The sequence below is a fragment of the Sminthopsis crassicaudata genome, chromosome 2 (genome assembly GCF_048593235.1).
Source record: "Sminthopsis crassicaudata isolate SCR6 chromosome 2, ASM4859323v1, whole genome shotgun sequence".
NCBI lineage: Eukaryota > Metazoa > Chordata > Mammalia > Dasyuromorphia > Dasyuridae > Sminthopsis > Sminthopsis crassicaudata.
The window spans coordinates 313669643-313687846 of NC_133618.1; the positions used below are offsets into that span (position 1 = coordinate 313669643).

The following is an 18204-nucleotide window of genomic DNA, read 5'->3' on the forward strand; positions in this document are numbered from 1 at the left end:
CTACAAATTCAAAAGTAAGATAGTCCTTGTCTTCAAGGAGCTCACATTATGGCTATATACTGCAGGTGTATTCCGAATTCTTAAGATTTACATCTCTTAAAAATTTATATTTATGAGGTAGTTCTATTCATCATAAAATTCTTTTAATTTTTCTGTTAGTTGAGCTTAATAGGATGCAGAGATAATTTCCATTTAAAAATTACCATGATTTATGGAATAAAGCATTTCTATAACAGTACAATAAAAAAGATGATTATAGAAGGTAATTTACTTTTTAAAATACTTGGATCAAGTACCAGCTCAAATTCAAAGGAAGACTAGGTTCAAGTCTCATCTCAGAAAAATATTGGTTCAATAACTATGGACAAGTCATTAACATTTCATAATCCCCGTGCAATTCCCTGAGACTCTTAAGTTGCTGGTCTAGTGTGACTCTGCTTTGTTAGAAGCAGTTTATTTGTTCGTTTGTTTTTACTATGTTTTTCCATTCAACAAAATCATTTGTTCCTATCCAAAAAAAGTGTTTGCTATTATAAAATTTTGGCCAATTAGGTATTAGAGTTGATCAAATGACTACAAGAACTAAAACTGCTTTTGGGTGGTCTGTACTTGTAGAGCTTCACTGAAAAATCATCTGTGAAAGACTTACAGGTTATATATATAGATAGATCATCACTGAGCATCTGAGACTGATGCTAATCCAATCATTTATAAGTTATATATTTCATTAGTCCCTCTTTAACAATCTAATTTCTCTAATACCAGAAATAGTAATTTCCCATAAATGCTAATTAACAGTATATTTTTACTAATGAAATTATCATTTTGTTATTTACATGTAGGACCATAATAGATGACCACCAAATGGATTATAAGTGGGAGAGCTAAACAGATGAGTTCAAGAGCAGTACTGGCTTGAGTTATTAATACTCCACCATAAGACCAAACTAAAAAAAATTTTTTAAACTTTTTTTTCTTAATAGCTTTTTATTTTTCCAAATATATACAAAGATAGTTTTCAACATTCACCTTTGTAAAACCTTGTTTTCCAAATTTTTGTTCCCCTCTCCCCTAGACAGCAAACAATCCAATAGAGTTAAACATTCAGTTTTTTAAAACATATTTCCACATTTGTCATGCTGCACAAAAAATAAAAAATCAATAGGGAAAAAAACACAGGAAAGGAAAAAAAGCAAACAACAGCAAAGGTGAAAATACTATGCTGTGATCCATATTCAATCTCCATAGTTCTCTCCCTAGATGTAGATAGTTCTTTTCATCAAAAAACTATTGGAATTATTTTGAATCACCTCATTGTTGAAAAGAGTCACATCTACCACAGTTGATCATCACGTAATCTTCTTGTTGCTGTATACCAGTGTTCTCTCTTGGTTCTATTTACTTCACCTTAGCATCAGTGCATATAATAAGTCTTTACAGGCTTTTCTGAAATTAGCCTGCTCATCATTTCTTATGGAACATTCTATTACATTCAAATACCATAACTTATTCAGCCATTTCCCAACTAATAGACATCCACCTAATTTCTAATTCTTTGTCACTACAAAAAGGGCTGCTACAAACATTTTTGCACATGTGAGTCCTTTTCCCTTTTTAATGATGTTTTTGAGATACAGATGCAGTAGAGACAATGCTAGATCCAAGGGTATGCACAGCTTTATAGCCCTTTGGGCTTAATTCCAACTTGCTCTCCAAAATGTGGATCAGTTCACAATTCCACCAACAGTGTATTAGTATCCCAATTTTCCCATATTCTCTCCAAAATTTATTATGTTTTCCTGTTATTTTAGCCAATGTGAAAGGTCTGAAGTAGTAACTAAGAGTTGTCTTAATTTGCATTTATCTAATCAATAGTGATTTAGAGCATTTTTTTTTAATCATTGCATTTTTTTTATTTTTACAAAAATTTTATGCATAGGTAATTTTCCAGCATTGACAATTGCAAAACCTTTTGTTTCAACTTTTCCCCTCCTTCCCCCCCGCCCCTTCCAGATGGCAGGTTGACCAATACATATTAAATAGGTTAAAATATAAATTAAATACAATATATGTATACATATCCAAACAGTTGTTTTACTGTACAAAAAGAATCGGACTTCGAAATAGTGTACAGTTAGCCTGTGAAGGAAATCAAAAATGCAGGCGGACAAAAATAGAGGGATTGGAAATTCTATGTAGTGGTTCATAGTCATCTCCCAGAGTTCTTTTGCTGGGTGTAGCTGGTTCAGTTCATTGCTGCTCAATTGGAACTGATTTGGTTCATCTCATTGTTGAAGAGGGCCACATCCATCAGAATTGATCATCATATAGTATTGTTGTTGAAGTATATAATGTTCTCCTGGTCTTGCTCATTTCACTTAGCATCAGTTCATGTAAGTCTCTCCAGGCCTTTCTGAAATCATCCTGTTGGTCATTTCTTACAGAACAATAATATTCCATAATATTCATATACCATAATTTATTCAGTCATTCTCCAATTGATGGGCATCCACTTAGTTTCCAGTTTCTGGCCATTACAAAGAAGGCTGCCACAAACATTCTTGCACATACAGGTCCCTTTCCCTTCTTTAAGATCTCTTTGGGATATAAGTCCAGTAGTACGCTGCTGGATCAAAGGGTATGTACAGTTTGATAACTCTCTGAGCATAGTTCCAAATTGCTTTTCAGAATGGCTATATTCATAATTCCACCAACAATGTATCAGTGTCCCAATTTTCCCACATCCCCTCCAACATTCTGCATTATCTTTTCCTGTCATTCTAGCCAATCTGACAGGTGTGTAGTGGTATCTCAGTTTTCTTAATTTGCATTTCTCTGATTAATAATGACTTGGAGCATCTTTCATATGGCTAGAAATAGTTTCAATTTCTTCATCTGAGAATTGTCTCTTCATATCCCTTGACCATTTATCAATTGGAGAATGTGGAGCATTTTTTCATATGACTAGAAATAGCTTTAATTTCTTCATCTGAAAATTGTTCATATCCTTTGACCATTTATCAATTGGGAACTGGCTTGTATTCTTAGAAATTTGAGTCAGTTCCCTATATATTTTAGAATTGAGGCCTTTATCAGAAACACTGGCTATAAAAAACTTTTCCTAGCTTCTTGCTTCCCATCTAAGCTTGGCTACATTGGTTTTGCCAAACTGAAAATTTTAATGAGATGGTATGGTATGGCTTATTAAAAACATGTAAAACCAATGTTTTTATAGAATCAGTTTCACTAAGGCTACAAATGCTTTTTTTTTTAACTGCAATTTTCAAACAATTTTTATTTAGAACTAATGTATTTCAACTTATTATAACTGGCAAATATAGCTCTCTCAAGATATTGTCAAGAAGAGGCATGTTTGAAGAAAGAACAATTCTTGAGGTTCAATACAGAATTATTATGTGTTTTTATGCAGAGATAATTTACATTACATTACATTAAAAATTACCATAATTTATGGAATAAAGCATTTCTAGAACAGTACAATAAAAAAGATAATTATAGAAGATAATTTACTTTTTTACATTTTCCTGAGCCCTTTACTTATACTAAGTTTTCATCCCCATATCCTGCCCCTCATATTCTAGAGAACTTTAATTAATATGCTGATTCTCCCTCATTCCTTAATTTCTTAGTTTCTCAACTTACTCATTTCCCATGAACTACTCCATTCCTCTGCTATTCACAATGATGATTTCACCTGTTTCCTACAACTATTCTACTTAAATGTTCATTAACTCTGAATTTCCTTCTTTTGATCATACTTTTTTTTCTTTTCATCTTTACCTATGATTTATGACTCCTAACCTTGTCCTTTGTCTTCACTGTAACCCATTTTCTCCCCTTCTTTTCATTCCTCAATTTTACACTGTCCTCTGTTATCAAATCTGTTGTCCCTTTTTTTCTGTTGCCAGTAATACCTGCCAAATTAACCCTGGATCACTCATGCCTTCCCTCCTTCCTTTGCCTATTCACGTACTTCTGAATGGAGCTGGAGGAATTCTCAAAAATTTGCTCACTTTGTCCACTATAAATTTATGTTACTGCATTTCAAATCACTATAGTTAAACAAATCAATTAACCCTTCCATTCACCACAGAGACTATTCTAATCTTTTTTCCCTCACATTTGCTATAATATTTTCTTCCCCTTCCCTTTAAGCAAAACTTTGCTTCCTATTTCACCAAAAAAAAAGCTATTTAGTGAAAAAAATCATATTAAAAAAATAAAAGAAGAAGAAGAGAGAGTAGCTAGGTGGCACAATGGATAGGGCACCAGCCCTGAAATCAGGAGGACCTGAGTTCAAATAGAGATTTTGAGTTCTAAATTTTTCTCCTTCCCTTCTCTGATACTGGTTGTACATATATATTTATGTTAAATATATTTCCACTTTAGTCATGTTGTAACAGAAGGGAAAAATCATGAAAAAAAATGAAAATAGTATGCCTTGCTTTTTATTCAGACTCCATAGTAATTTCTCTGGATGTGGATTTTCTATCATGACTCTTAGAATTATCTTGGATCATTGTTTTGGTGAGAGGAGCTAATCCTATTATCGTTGTCATCATTGCTTCCTTTTGCTGAATTCCAGTGATTCCCTTTTCCTTCCAGGATTTAATAAGACTTCTCTATTTGTCATTTAAAGATTTTTATGACTCGACTCTTTGCTTTTCTAATATTCTTATCTTTTACTCCTCTCCATACACTCTACCATCTTAGGTACATGGACTATTTCTCTTTTTTTTTTTTTTTTTTTTTTAAATTTATTTTATAATTATAAAATTCTTTTTTGACAGTATATGCCTGAGTAATTTTTTTTTATAACATTATCCCTTGTATTCATTTTTCCAAATTATCCCCTCGCTCCCTCTACTCCCTCCCCTAGATGATAGGCAATCCCATACATTTTACATGTGTTACAGTATAACCTAGATACAATATATGTGTCTAAATCCAATTTTCTTGTTGCACGTTAAGTATTAGATTCCGAAGGTATAAGTAACCTGGGTAGATGGACAGTAGTGCTAAGAGTTTACATTCAATTCCCTGTGTTCCTTCTCTGGGTGTAGTTGTTTCTGTCCATCATTGATCAACTGGAAGTGAGTTGGATCTTCTTTATGTTGAAGATATCCACTTCCATCAGAATACATCTTCATACAGTATTGTTGTTGAAGTGTACAGCGATCTTCTGGTTCTGTTCATTTCACTCAGCATCAGTTGATGTAAGTCTCTCCAACCTCTCTATATTCGTCCTGCTGGTCATTTCTTACAGAGCAATAATATCCCATAACCTTCATATACCATAATTTACCCAACCATTCTCCAATTGATGGACATCCATTCATCTTCCAGTTTCTAGCCACTACGAAAAGAGCTGCCACAAACATTTTGGCACATACATGTCCCTTTCCCCTCTTTAGTATTTCTCTGGGATATAAGTCCAATAGCAGCAATGCTGGATCAAAGAGTATGCACAGTTTGATAACTTTTTGGGCATAGTTCCAAATTGCTCCCCAGAATGGTTGGATTCTTTCACAACTCCACCAACAATGTATTAGTGTCCCAGTTTTCCCATATCCCCTCCAACATTCATCATTATTTGTTCCTGTCATCTTAGCCAATCTGACAGGTGTGTAGTGGTATCTCAAAAGTTGTCTTAATTTGCATTTCTCTGATCAGTAGTGATTTGGAACACTCTTTCATATGAGTGGATGTAATTTCAATTTCATCATCTGAGAATTGTCTGTTCATATCCTTTGACCATTTATCAACTGGAGAATGGTTTGATTTCTTATAAATTAGGGTCAGTTCTCTATAGATTTTGGAAATGAGACCTTTATCAGAACCTTTAACTGTAAAAATATTTTCCCAATTTGTTACTTCCCTTCTAATCTTGTTTGCATTAGTGTTGTTTGTACAGAAACTTTTTAGTTTGATGTAATCAAAATCTTCTATTTTGTGATCCATAATGATCTCTAATTCTCCTCTGGTCATAAATTCCTTCCTTCTCATGGACTATTTCTCAAAGCAAAACATTCTCTCTCCATGGCCGTGCACTATTTTTCCCTTATATGTGGAATGCTCTGTCCCTTCACCTCTTGATCATTTAGTTGATTACCTCTGAGTTTTTTTGACTTTCTTCAAGACTTAATTCTTATCTAACTTCAACACATAGATTTTCCTGATATTCTCCTTCCTTATTACATTTCATCATGTATGTGTATGTACCTAAGCATTGTCTCCCTTGTTAGAATATAAGATCTTTGAAGGCCAAGACATGCTTTCTTTGTATCTCCAGTGCCATGGTGCCTGGCATATAGTAAACACTTGAATAAATAAATGCTTATTGAGTGATTGGAGGATAAATGAGATTGGAAGAAGGGAGAGAATAGTCCTTTTAGAATTCTATATTTGTGCTCCTCTTCATTAGACTTAGGTGCTTCAGTGTCATGGGGACTAAATAGCTTAAAGTTTTAATTGGGTAACTTTCTTTTTAGAAAAAGATTTCTAAATTTAAAATTTAACATTTGTGCTTGCTTCCTTTTCCTAAAAACAAATATCTTTTTCATATTCTTTCTTACTCAAAGAATGCTAAAACAGAGGTGATTGGCTTCTTTAGCTATGATAGAAAGAAAAAGAGATGCTTTACAGTTTGAGTTTGCCACTTATTTCTTTGTGTTGCCCTCTGGAGATCATGTTATGGCTTCTAGGGATATGGAACAAATTGAAAACATTGTCATTGATGTTTAAAGCTTGTTCTTTTTATATGAAGTAATGACAAGTGATTAGTCCCTGGGTACAGACTTTGTGTTTGCACATACCACATGGCTACTCTGACAGTGAAGCCCTCTATGAAGTCATTCAGCTGAGCAGGGACCAGATTTTGAGCTCTCAAATAAACTTTGGGGCTGAAGGAGGTTGATGTCATCGGTTTTATCCTGAGTCCCCACCTCATTGTTCAGTGTAACCATGTTCAAATCAAAGAAATGGTTGTTGAGAAAGAACAAGACTTTGCTTGTAACTGAAAGGGTCATACTGAAGGTTTTTACCGTAAATAACTTTGGAACAGAGTGGAAAAAAAAAAAAAAAAACAACATTTGATCTGGCTTCACCCCCGCGACAGCATTGTCTGGGCAGCAACTGGTCTTTGTTGCTCTCTTAAAGCTGGTCTGAAGTGACGTATTGTCTGTGTTTGAGTATTGTAGCAAATGCTGATTAAAGCTGGGAGAGCTGCTTCTGGCCGTTATTTTGAAAGTGCCAGGAAAAATTCTATTTTTGGTTTTTGAACGTTTGTTGTATAGAGTATCTCCCAGCTCTTGATCATATACTAGTTTTAGTAGTATTTCACTTTGTGGTGCAAAGATGAATTATGTTCTTAGGTTAAAAGCATTCAGTGTTCTTGTATGCTATTTCTGGTCTGTGTCAAATTGACATTTTCTATGGAAGTTCAATTAAACATGGTGGGAATATTGGCTGTGGAGTCGATGTTATGTATAAATTAATTATGGTGGGGATGTTGGATCTGAAGTCAGAGGATCTGAGTTCAAATCAAAGCTTTACCACTTAATATCAGTTTGACCTTGGGGGTGAAACTTTTTATCTTCTTCAGGCTTCAGTTTTCTTGTCCACAAAATAAAGGGGTTGGACTAAATGGTCTCTAAATTCGATTCCATCTCTCAAATTCTGTGATCCTGGTGATAAGAAATAAAACCCTTATATAGGGTGTTGTCAGTGCTTAAAAACAAGACTTGAGATTTTTTTCTTGAGACTCTCTTTCTTCATGAGGGTCACAGAAGAAAGATATGAAGGAACCATAGATTCTCAGCTGCTTTAGCCATCACAACTGACATTTATATGGCTCTTTGAGATTTTCAAATCCCCTTCTCACATTATCACAATAATCCTGTGAGGTGAAAACTTGTTGATTATGGATATAATCATTTTATAGATGTGAAAACAGACACTTTCCTATGGCTTTCCAGAGCTAGGAAGTTCAGAGACAGGACACGAGCCCAGGTCTTTTTGACATTCCAGCACTGTTTCTACCATAATACCAGAAGAGTTCTTTCTGTAGCACACTTGACAAGAGCATCTGGCTTTTATTTGAAAATGTTTAAAGAAAGGTTCCTCCATTTATATTTTACTGGGCTCTGGTTGTTAGGTTGCTGTTCCTAACATCAAGCTTAAATCTTCTCTTCTCCCCTCCTACCCCCCAGGAACAAAAAGTTAGATAAACTATTGTTATTGTATTACCTTGATCTGCCAATCTTTTATTTTGGCAAAGAGGAAAGATTAGTGTCACATGATGTGTTCATCTGTTGGCTCTTGGTAATTATCACTTGTCTAAATATAGTTACATTCTAGAAATTTGCCAAGCATTGAAATCAAGCTCACCAACTTGTGGTTGGTAAACTCCATTTTCTTCCTTTTTTTTGAAAATTGGAACATTTGCCTTTTTTTAGTCATAGTGCTCCTAGTCCCATTTTCCAGTTTTTCGGAGATTATTCATAGTGGTTCAGCCATCCTATCTTCCATTTCTTCCTGTAGGTTTTCTAGACCAGGTGGTTTATATGCCTCAAGGTTAGATAGATCTCTCTACTTACCTCATCTTTCAACTTCATATTAGTCACTTTCCCCCCCTCGTTATTTACAGTCCAAAGCTGATTTTTCTTTCCAGAAAAAATAAGCAAAGTAAGAACTTTCCTCTGTTATCACACATATCATACATTATCACTGTATGTGCTCTCCCTTAATAGTCTCTTCCACTCTCCCATGTTGCTTTACAAATTTTTGTTGTACACATAAAATAAAATGTAGTATACAAAAAGAGATTCAGAATACTATATTAGTTTAGAAGACAGGCAACTCTGATGGGAGGGTTAGAAAAGGCTTCATACCAGAAGAAGTATCTAAGCAGCATCCAAAGAATAAGAGCTAAAGTAGATCTGGATAAGGCAGGGAAAGACTATGACTGTTCCTTAGAGATGACTCTGATCTTAATCTTATAAGAGTATATGTAAGAAGGATTGGAATAAGGAGAACTTGGAACAGGGAGGTTAGTCAAGAGGCAGTTGCAATAATCTAGACTGGAACTAGAGTGCTAGTAGTAGTGGTGGGGATGGGAATACAGAGAAGAGAAGTACCGTATGCTAAGGACCTAGAATACAAAGACAAAAGTAAAACTTGTGGTATTCTTTTTCTCTAAAATGTTATCATTCTCTTGGGAAGCTTCTGGAGGCAACCTTAGTTTCAGTTCAGTTCAATAATCCCAAAATGCAGGCAAGAGTTGAAGTCCTTTACTGTCTCTTTCCAAATCTTATCTCCAGATCCTTTATTTTCTCCTGCAAGTCTTATCTCCTTCACTTGAGGCTCAGCTAGCTTTCTTAGAGGCAGCCAGGAGTTAAAATCTGGATCCTTTATTGTGTCCTTCAAAATCTTGAACCTTTTCCTGGGGTCTAGCTAGCTTTAATAGAGGCCTATCTCTCTCCTTTGTTCCCCGATGAGCTCTTGTCAAAATGTCTCCAGATAGCTCGAAGATAGAAGTGGGAATGAATCAGACTCTGCCTCTGAGAGTGAGATTGTGGACTTATGTATGTTTGGCCCTGAGAATTTCTTGTTTATATGGTGCACACTGAGTATACACCAATCATTTCATCATTAGGAAACCATTATTTGTTGTAGGATTAAATCAGTGCTAAATTAGATTTAGTCATTGTCTCCGAAATTACATTCAGTACCTTGTTTCAAGTTCTGACCCATAACATCTCCTTGTAGGATCAAATCAATTGTCTCTATTCATTCCAATGACTTAGCACCTTGTAAAAATCCTAACAAAAATTGTTCCTGCCTTCAGGAAGCTTGTAATCTATTGGAGATGGAGATGAGGAACAGTAAGGAAGCTAGTTGGGCTAGATGTTATAAGGCAGGGAGCAATGTATAATGACTAGAAAGGTAGGACAGTGGAAATACAAATAGGGAAGTTTGGAGGAAAAGTATAGGGGAAAGGGTAGAGTTATTAGTTAGTTGTTTTTTTTTTTTTTTTAATATGGTTTAATTTGTATTCAGACACAATCCATTGTGTCTGGGTATGGGTAGCATTTTTCATCATAAGTCCTTCAGAGTAGTCTTGTGTCATTGTATTGCTGAGAATAGCAAAGTTGTTCACAGCTAATCATCCCACAACATTGTTATTTCTTTGTATATTGTACATTTTATTTTTCATGAGCTCATGGAGGACTTAACACGTTTTTCTGAAAGCATCCTTCTCATCTTTTTTTTTTTTTTTTTTTTTTTTTTGAGGCTGGGGTTAAGTGACTTGCCCAGGGTCACACAGCTAGGAAGTGTTAAGTGTCTGAGACCAGATTTGAACTGGGGTCCTCCTGAATTCAAGGCTAGTGCTCTATCCACTGCGCCACCTAGCTGCCCCTTATTCTCATCATTTTTTATATAACAATAGTATTCCATCATAATCATGTACCATTTATTTATTCAGCCATTCCCCAGTTGATTCCCTCAATTTTCAGTTCTTGGTTTGCCCTGTGAAAAGAGTTGCTATAAATATTTTTGTACATATAAGTCCCTTTCCTTTTTTTAAAATCTTTTTTGAGATTAATGTCGAGTAGTGATATTGTTAGGTCAAAGTATATGCATGATTTTATAGCTCTTTGGACATTCATATCTTTTTATCACTTGGGGAATGGCTCTTATTTTTTATAAATGTTACTCAGTTCTCTATACATTTGAGAAATGACACCTTCATCACAGAAACTTCAAAATTCTTTCTACAATTACTGTTGCTAACTGTATTTCTCCTGTATTTTCTATTCTCTCTTACTCTGACTCTCCTCAAAAGTGTTTTTGCTTTTAACCACTCCTTCCCCCAGGATGCCCTTTCTTCTCTCACCCTTCTCTCTTCTCTTATATTCATCCCTTTTTATTTTTCTGCAGGGTATAATTAATCTCTACCAATAGTGAGTGTATGTTATTTCTTGGAAGAATAGATTGTAAGGGAATGATTGGTAAGTCTGAGGTTCTGAGGACAAGTAAATCCAGAAAAGACCTGGAAGTATTACTCTGGAGTTCAAATAAGAGATTGGATCCCAAATGGAGGTTTGGAAGGAGTCAAGTCATAAAATATAATTGAAGCTATAGAAATTAATAAAATCAGAAAGGGAGAGAATGTCAGAAGGATATTAAGATTGGAAGTACTAGAGAAAGTTAGCTTTTAGAGAATCAGGAAAAAAAAAAAGTTTACAAAATAGAAGGTACAGCCAGAGAGGTAAAGAGAATAAGGAGACCAAGAAGGATGGGAATGATTAGTAATGTCTGATGTAATAGAGATGGCAAAAAGTCGAAGTAATTTTTTTAAAAATCCAATTTGACATGATTTTTAGTTATTTAGATCCACTGCCCCTGCTTTTCACAGCCCTTTCTTTAGCCCCTTGGTTGGATTTGTTCCTTGCTACTCTACTGGAACTGCTGGCTTTGAGGTCACAGGCACAAAGCCAACCACTTTGACATGGTTTCAGTCTTCATTTTCTTTGATCTTTCTGAAATGCTTGACATTATTGACTGATGTCTGCCGCTCAATGCCTGTGTATAAGAAATGTTCAAAAGATTCCAAACTACTTTGTATAGACTGCATAGCGCCACAGACTGATAATAACTCCTCTCCCCATTCCAAGGGAAAAAAAAAGACTGATGTCACATAGTATTGCTCACTAGGAAAATAACATCTAAAGATTTCATCACCTGTACCGAATTGTAAGTTGCTTTATTGTTGAGTGAAACAAAGTAGAAATCAAAAAAACCTCATATCTATAAATAAAGCTACAAACCACCTTGATGAGCAGTGGAGAGTAGGTCTTTTCAAATTTTCTTACAGGTAGGAAGAATTGGACCTATCACTTTCCCAGATGCTACATAATTGTAGAAGGGAAGTGATAGGCTTATACTTGGTTTCAGCTCAACCATCTAGTTTTTTTCCTGACAAAGGTATGTGCTTGTGGTATTCTAGCTAAAATGTAAGCTTCTTTATATAATTTTACAGGTTACCTTTTACGTCAGAATCAGACAAGAAAGATTGACTTCTCTTTACTCTTAAAGGAAGGACATGCTGCACTGTGGTACATTATTAGGATCCTGGCTTAGGTACCTGGGAGATATTTCAATATGACTTTTCCCATTAACTGTTTACTCACATACAGCTCTTGCTCTTTATTGCCTCTTGTGGACATTTCACCACAAATTTAGTAATTGCTAGTGGCAAGTGACCTGTACCATCCCAGTATGCAGGAGCAAAAGAGAATAGTAAAAGCAAATAGGGCTAAGCAACTCTGTTGAGCAGGTAGCAAACAGTATTTATCCAGGATGATAATTGGAAAATAGATAAAATGTAATGTACACATGAATTTCTCCCATATTTTATCCTTTCAGTTCAATTTCAGAAAGGAGTTGCTAGAGCTTATCCCCATGGCCATCAGAATGCCTTCATGGAGCTATAATGTAGCACCATGGCCTTTGTCTGCTTTTAGAATCAATCATATATTTAAACAGTTATGTCTCATAAGATTCCAGTTGAATATAATTGTTCACTGTATTTAGTGTCCTTTCAACAAAGATCCTCACTCTAAAATTTCTTTGCAGAGTTTAATTTTGTGAAACATTTTGCTTGTACTGATGAGTTTATATGCTTTCTTTCAGAAAATGAAATCTGTGCAATTCATTGTTTTCTTTTTTTACCTTAGTTGTCAAGAAACTTAGATAATTATATTGCCCTAGAATTGGTTCACTTGAAGTACATAGTAATATTCACTTCACAGATTCTTTTTTTCTGTTTTATTCTCATGTTTTTTGTTTTGCAGAAATGCTTCAAATTTTTTATCTATTTTTCATTGATGATTAGACTTAGATTTACAGCGTGTGTAGTTTTCCGTTGCATCTTTAGCTCCTTTGCATTTTAGAATACATTATTCTATTTCCTTCTGCACTCTCTAGTGGGTACATACAATTTTATGGTATTCATGATATTTTATGGTATTTTTTTCTTTTTTCTTCTTCCAGATTATCTTTCACTTCAGTATATTTATGTTCCCAATTTTTTTTTCCACTTCTTTGGAGAGACTCACCATTGTGGATTCAAATTACTTTATACTACAGATTGTTTCTGCTTGTACTGCCCATGAATTTTGCCAGTTTGTTCTCTTGAGACTTTTCTCAAAATTCTGATTTTTCTCTTATGTGGTTCTTTGCTCTCTTGAGAATCTAGTTTTATGTTTCATCAAGTGTGGTTTGATTTTCTTTGGCTTGTAGTATTTGTTTAGAGGAGTTTGTAATTTTGTGGATATTTTGGTATTCATCTTCCCTCCTAATTATAGCATCATTTTTCGTTTATCAGCTTCTGCTCTACGTTTTTAATATAATTTTTTTTTTCTTAAAATCATTGGCAGCTTTAGTGTTTTTCCTATTTTCTGACTCTTTACCCTTGGATAATAGCTTTACCACCAAGGATAGACCCCATCTGTGCCAGCCCTTAGAGGAATTTAACAGTGGCCTTGGTCTCTAATCCAAATAGGTTTGGGTGGGATAGGATTGCACTAATCTCAGCTGGATTCCAGTCCCCTTTCCTTTAGGCCTAGTACAACCTTCCTCACTAACCTTCTACTCCAGGTCCATACATTCTTTAGTTCACTAGGGAGACAAATTCTGTGAGGATGGCCAGTCAGAAGGGAGGCATGATCTCCTCTTTTGATATATATATATATATATATATATATATATATATATATATATATATATATATATATATATATATATATATATATATATATATATATGTATGTATGTATGTATGTATGTATTGGCAAAGAACTTGGAGCAATAAGGAAAAATCCCTGTGGGAATCCTTTTTCCTTTCTTGTCCTTTATATACAATTGTAATGGCTTAATCTCTGTTGCATAATTCTGTTTTTGTTTTGTTTTTTGAGACTTGAGAAGAATGGAGAAAATATCTAGTCCTCTATCTGGTTGGTCATGACCAACTCCTTCCTATCTTTTTTATTTTTAAACGTTTTGTCAGTACTCTGTTTAATGTGAAATTATCTGTAGAACCTTTCAGAAGTAAAGGGAAAATGAGGCTTGAATGAATGGCAAGGAATTGGGAAAGTAACTGGGAACAGAGATGAGTTAGAGGAAACAAAATCCAGAAAACTTCAGAACTCCATCTAGTCCAAGTTTCATAGTAGTTCTTTATGTACTGGTTCTCTTTTTCACTCCCTCCTCTCCCTCCATAGTCTGTATTTTCACTGTTTTTTGGGGGGGTGAGTATTTACATTACAGTACATTTTTTAGATCAACTATTCTTCATGTTCAATTAGCACATTTTTCTCTTTTTACCTTTTAAGTTGTGAGCTTTGGCTGGCTTTCTCCAGGTGTTATTTTAAAATAAATCTTTGTATCACTTTTGGGATGTAATGTGGGATAAGCAGAGCAGCTGGAACAAATCTGTAGTATAATATTACTTTCTGTCTCAGCAAAGGTTAATATAGTGCCAATATAATTGAAAATTTTGTGTGTGTGTGTGTGTGGGTGGGTGGGTGTGTAATTTGGCCAGAAAGAAAGAAAAGAGAATACATTTGAGGGTATACTATTTATATATAAAAAGTAGAGGGAGAAATTACCTAGATTATTTCTGGGTATGTTAACTGTATAGCGTTTAAACAGAAAATATGAAATTATGATATTGAACTCTTGAGAATCTAGGTAACCTTCTCATATGATCTGTAGCTAGAAAATTTTAATTAAGAAAAATTTAAACAATCATTTCAGCCTATTAGCTTTTGCCAACTCTGATTAGTCACCAAGTTTGGCCCAATTTCCTACTCTCTAATTTTAGCTACCTGATGGTTTTGTGTAATGGGATTGCCAGGGAGGGAGCAGGAAAAAGAATTTTAAGATCTGTGGCTTGATGTCTAAGCACTCTCATTCAAAAAGCCTGAGAGAAATAGAAGAGCCTACCGAACTGAGGGACAAGAAATCATTAGGACATGTAAGAATTCTAAACCATTCATATTGAGTAGCTGGTTCTCAAAGGTAATGATTTGTCTGACTTTGTATTTAACAATTAATCTTCAGAGATAAGTATGATGCCAGTAGTTTAGTCAGCTTGGGAATGTATAGGGAATATAAAAATAAGGAGATACCTTTGGTTAACTGTGGTCATAATTGGACATACCATTTCTGGTTAGCAAATTTCTTGCTAATAAAAAGCTACAGGATTGAGTAGGAAAGCAAGGGCCACTTTTTTAAATAAGAGAGAGAGAGAGAGAGAGAGAGAGAGAGAGAGAGAGAGAGAGAGAGAGAGAGAGAGAGAGAGAGAGAGAGAATGTGTGTGTGTGTGTGTGTGTGTGTGTGTGTGTGTGTGTGTGTGTGTGTGTGTATGTGTGTGTGTGTTCACCACATGCACATGTATATAAGTTGTTTTTAAACATATTTCACTTCCCAGTTCTTTACTTTTCATGGAACCCTTCCTCAAAAGAAAACAAAGTAAAGTTAGGCAACATATTGGCCATGTCTGACAACAAAGACTTATTTTCACACCTACAGTTACCCGTCTGCTGAGAAGATGGAAGTGTATTGTACGGTCAGTTCTCTTAGAGTTAACATCAGTCATTGCACTGATGAGAATTTTGATGTTTTTCAGTTTTGCTTCCTTACATTTTTATGTTGGTTGGTTAAGATCTTTGTGTAAATTGTTTTCATAGTTGTATTTTCTTTGTTTTTTTTTTTTTTTTAACAATTCCTATAAGATCTTCTCAATTTATTTTATTTTATTTTATTTTTTTTTTTTTTGAGTTCTTCATATCCTTGAACTCCTTTTACAGATTGTCTTTAGTTGCACAGGTGATGATGGTGGAAGGTTGCAACTAGTGTTTTTCCAGGGTCAAGTGCCTCCTTAACCCTCCCAAATGACAGTGTCTTTCTTGTGTCTGTCTGTTTGGAAGAAGGAATTGTCTGCAATGAGTCTGCCTATTTAAAAAAAAAAAAAAATTTTTTTTTGATTGTCCTTTAAGAAAATTAGGGCAAGATCACCAATTCATTGCAGTATACAAAGAACTAACAAATTGTTGACAGTCTTTGGTATCTTGGAGAGTAAGATTTTTCAGTCCTCCAATTTAGATTGTTTCTTCCTTTTTCCCCTCCCTTTCCATCTTCTCCCCTACATTCTTCTCTTTCTCTTCCCCCTCCATAATATGTTTCTTGCTTTCTAGATATATATATATATCAACATTTTATTATATCACATGGTTTATTTGATTCATTTGTTCTAAATCAGTGACCTGGCTTGGTAGGAAGATTAAATCGTAATTTTTTTTCACTCAATATCATATCCTTTTTTTTTTTTTTTTAATAGCATTTTATTTACAAGATATATGCATGGGTAATTTTTCAGCATTGACAGTTCTAATTTTTCCCCTCCTCCCCAACCCCTCCCCCAGATGGCAGGTAGACCAATACATGTTAAATATGTTAAAGTATATGTTAAATGCAATATATGTATACATGTCCATGCAGTTATTTTATGCTACACAAGAAGAATCAGACTTTGAAATAGTGTACCATTAACCTGTGAAGGAAATAAAAAATGCAGGTGGATAAAAATAGAGGGATTGGGAATTCTATGTAGTGGTTCACACTCATTTCCCTGAGTTCTTTTGCTGCATGTAGCTGGCTCAATTCATTACTGTTCTATTGGAGCTGAATATCATATCCTTAATGCATAAATGATACTTATTTACAATTAAACATGGCTTATCACTATTTAATCATTACCACCTTCCTTAAGTATCCTAGTACAGTGTGCAAGTCTAAAGTACTGGGGTTTTTTACATCTGTGCTTGGGGAGAGACTGACTTGATAGACAACTTTGGTCTTCTTTGCACACTGCATTCAAACTGGGATTTTATCTCTGATCAGAATCAGATATCCTTATTTACCTTTTAGAGTTTTCTTATTCTTGGGGGAGGGAAGGTGATCTGGAGAGAATAGCTAGTTTTCTTTGCTTTGTCTGTATACAAATTTTTATCTTCATGAAGTGATTATTGTCTTAAGTTTTGGCATTAAACTGGATCTCTGAGTCTTGCCATTAAATACCTTGGAATTCTACCCAGGTAGTTCTGATAGCTTTTTGTTTGTTTTTCCCCTACCATCAATAGCTCCAAATTGAAGATCTTTCAAATCAGTCAACAAGACTTTAATAAATGACATAACTCCTGCCTTTGGGAGCTTAGAGTGGGATTGGGGTTTAGGAGTAGAGAAAAGCATATCAATAAACGTGCTATTTGTAAAAGTCAATGTAGTGTTTTTACCTCTTTAAATTAAAACATTTGCTAACTTCACAACTTTTATCATTTATTTAAGACTTGATTATGAAGGCTAACCAGTATTCTGAACATTTCCCAGATTCCTAACTTTGATTGGGCTCTAGGCATGTCTCAAATTATTTCAGCATTCCTTAAGTTATGTGGATATTGAAGCATAGGGAACTAAAAAGAGATATAACAAAATCCTGGGTATTTTTTCAATGTAGGTTATTTGACAAGGTGGGAGGTTGGGGTGGGGATGTGGGGAAGTCATTTTTAATGCCTTAATAAGAATCAATTTTTAAATGTTTACATTTAAGATTTTTGAATGATAAATTCTCTCCCTCCAGCTCCATCCTATTCCCATTTAGAAAGAAAGCAATATGTATTAAACATGTGAATTTATGCAAAACATTTCCATAAGAAGGCATGATGAAAGGGGGGGGGCAAAAAAATTCATACTCAAGAGTTCACTAGTCTTAATAGTTTTTATTATAATTTTTTAAATTAAAATCGGCAAGTTTTCTGTTTAACAATTTCATTAAATTTATGTAAATAGAACCTTGTTTTTAAGAAGTACCATTACGTTGTGCAATTTGATTTCAATGACTTATTTTGATGCTCTTTAAGCATTAATTGCTGAAAAGATGTCTTAATGACCTAGTCCAAGCTGTAGACAACCTACTAAACTCTCAAAGCTTTGATTAGCCATGATGATTCACTTTACTATAGAGGACCCTTCACCATTTGTTTATTTATGGCTATTTTCTAGTGGCCTTCAAAACAGTGATTGGAGTAATTTGGCGACTATAGTTTAGACTAAGGACTC

The 18204-nt window shown here is 34.6% G+C and overlaps 1 protein-coding gene across 1 annotated transcript in view; it reads left to right on the forward strand.

Annotated features, from left to right (window-relative positions):
- Window positions 1-18204, forward strand: part of TMED10 (transmembrane p24 trafficking protein 10) — a 77012-nt gene that overhangs the window by 39667 nt on the left and 19141 nt on the right. The window lies entirely within an intron of this gene.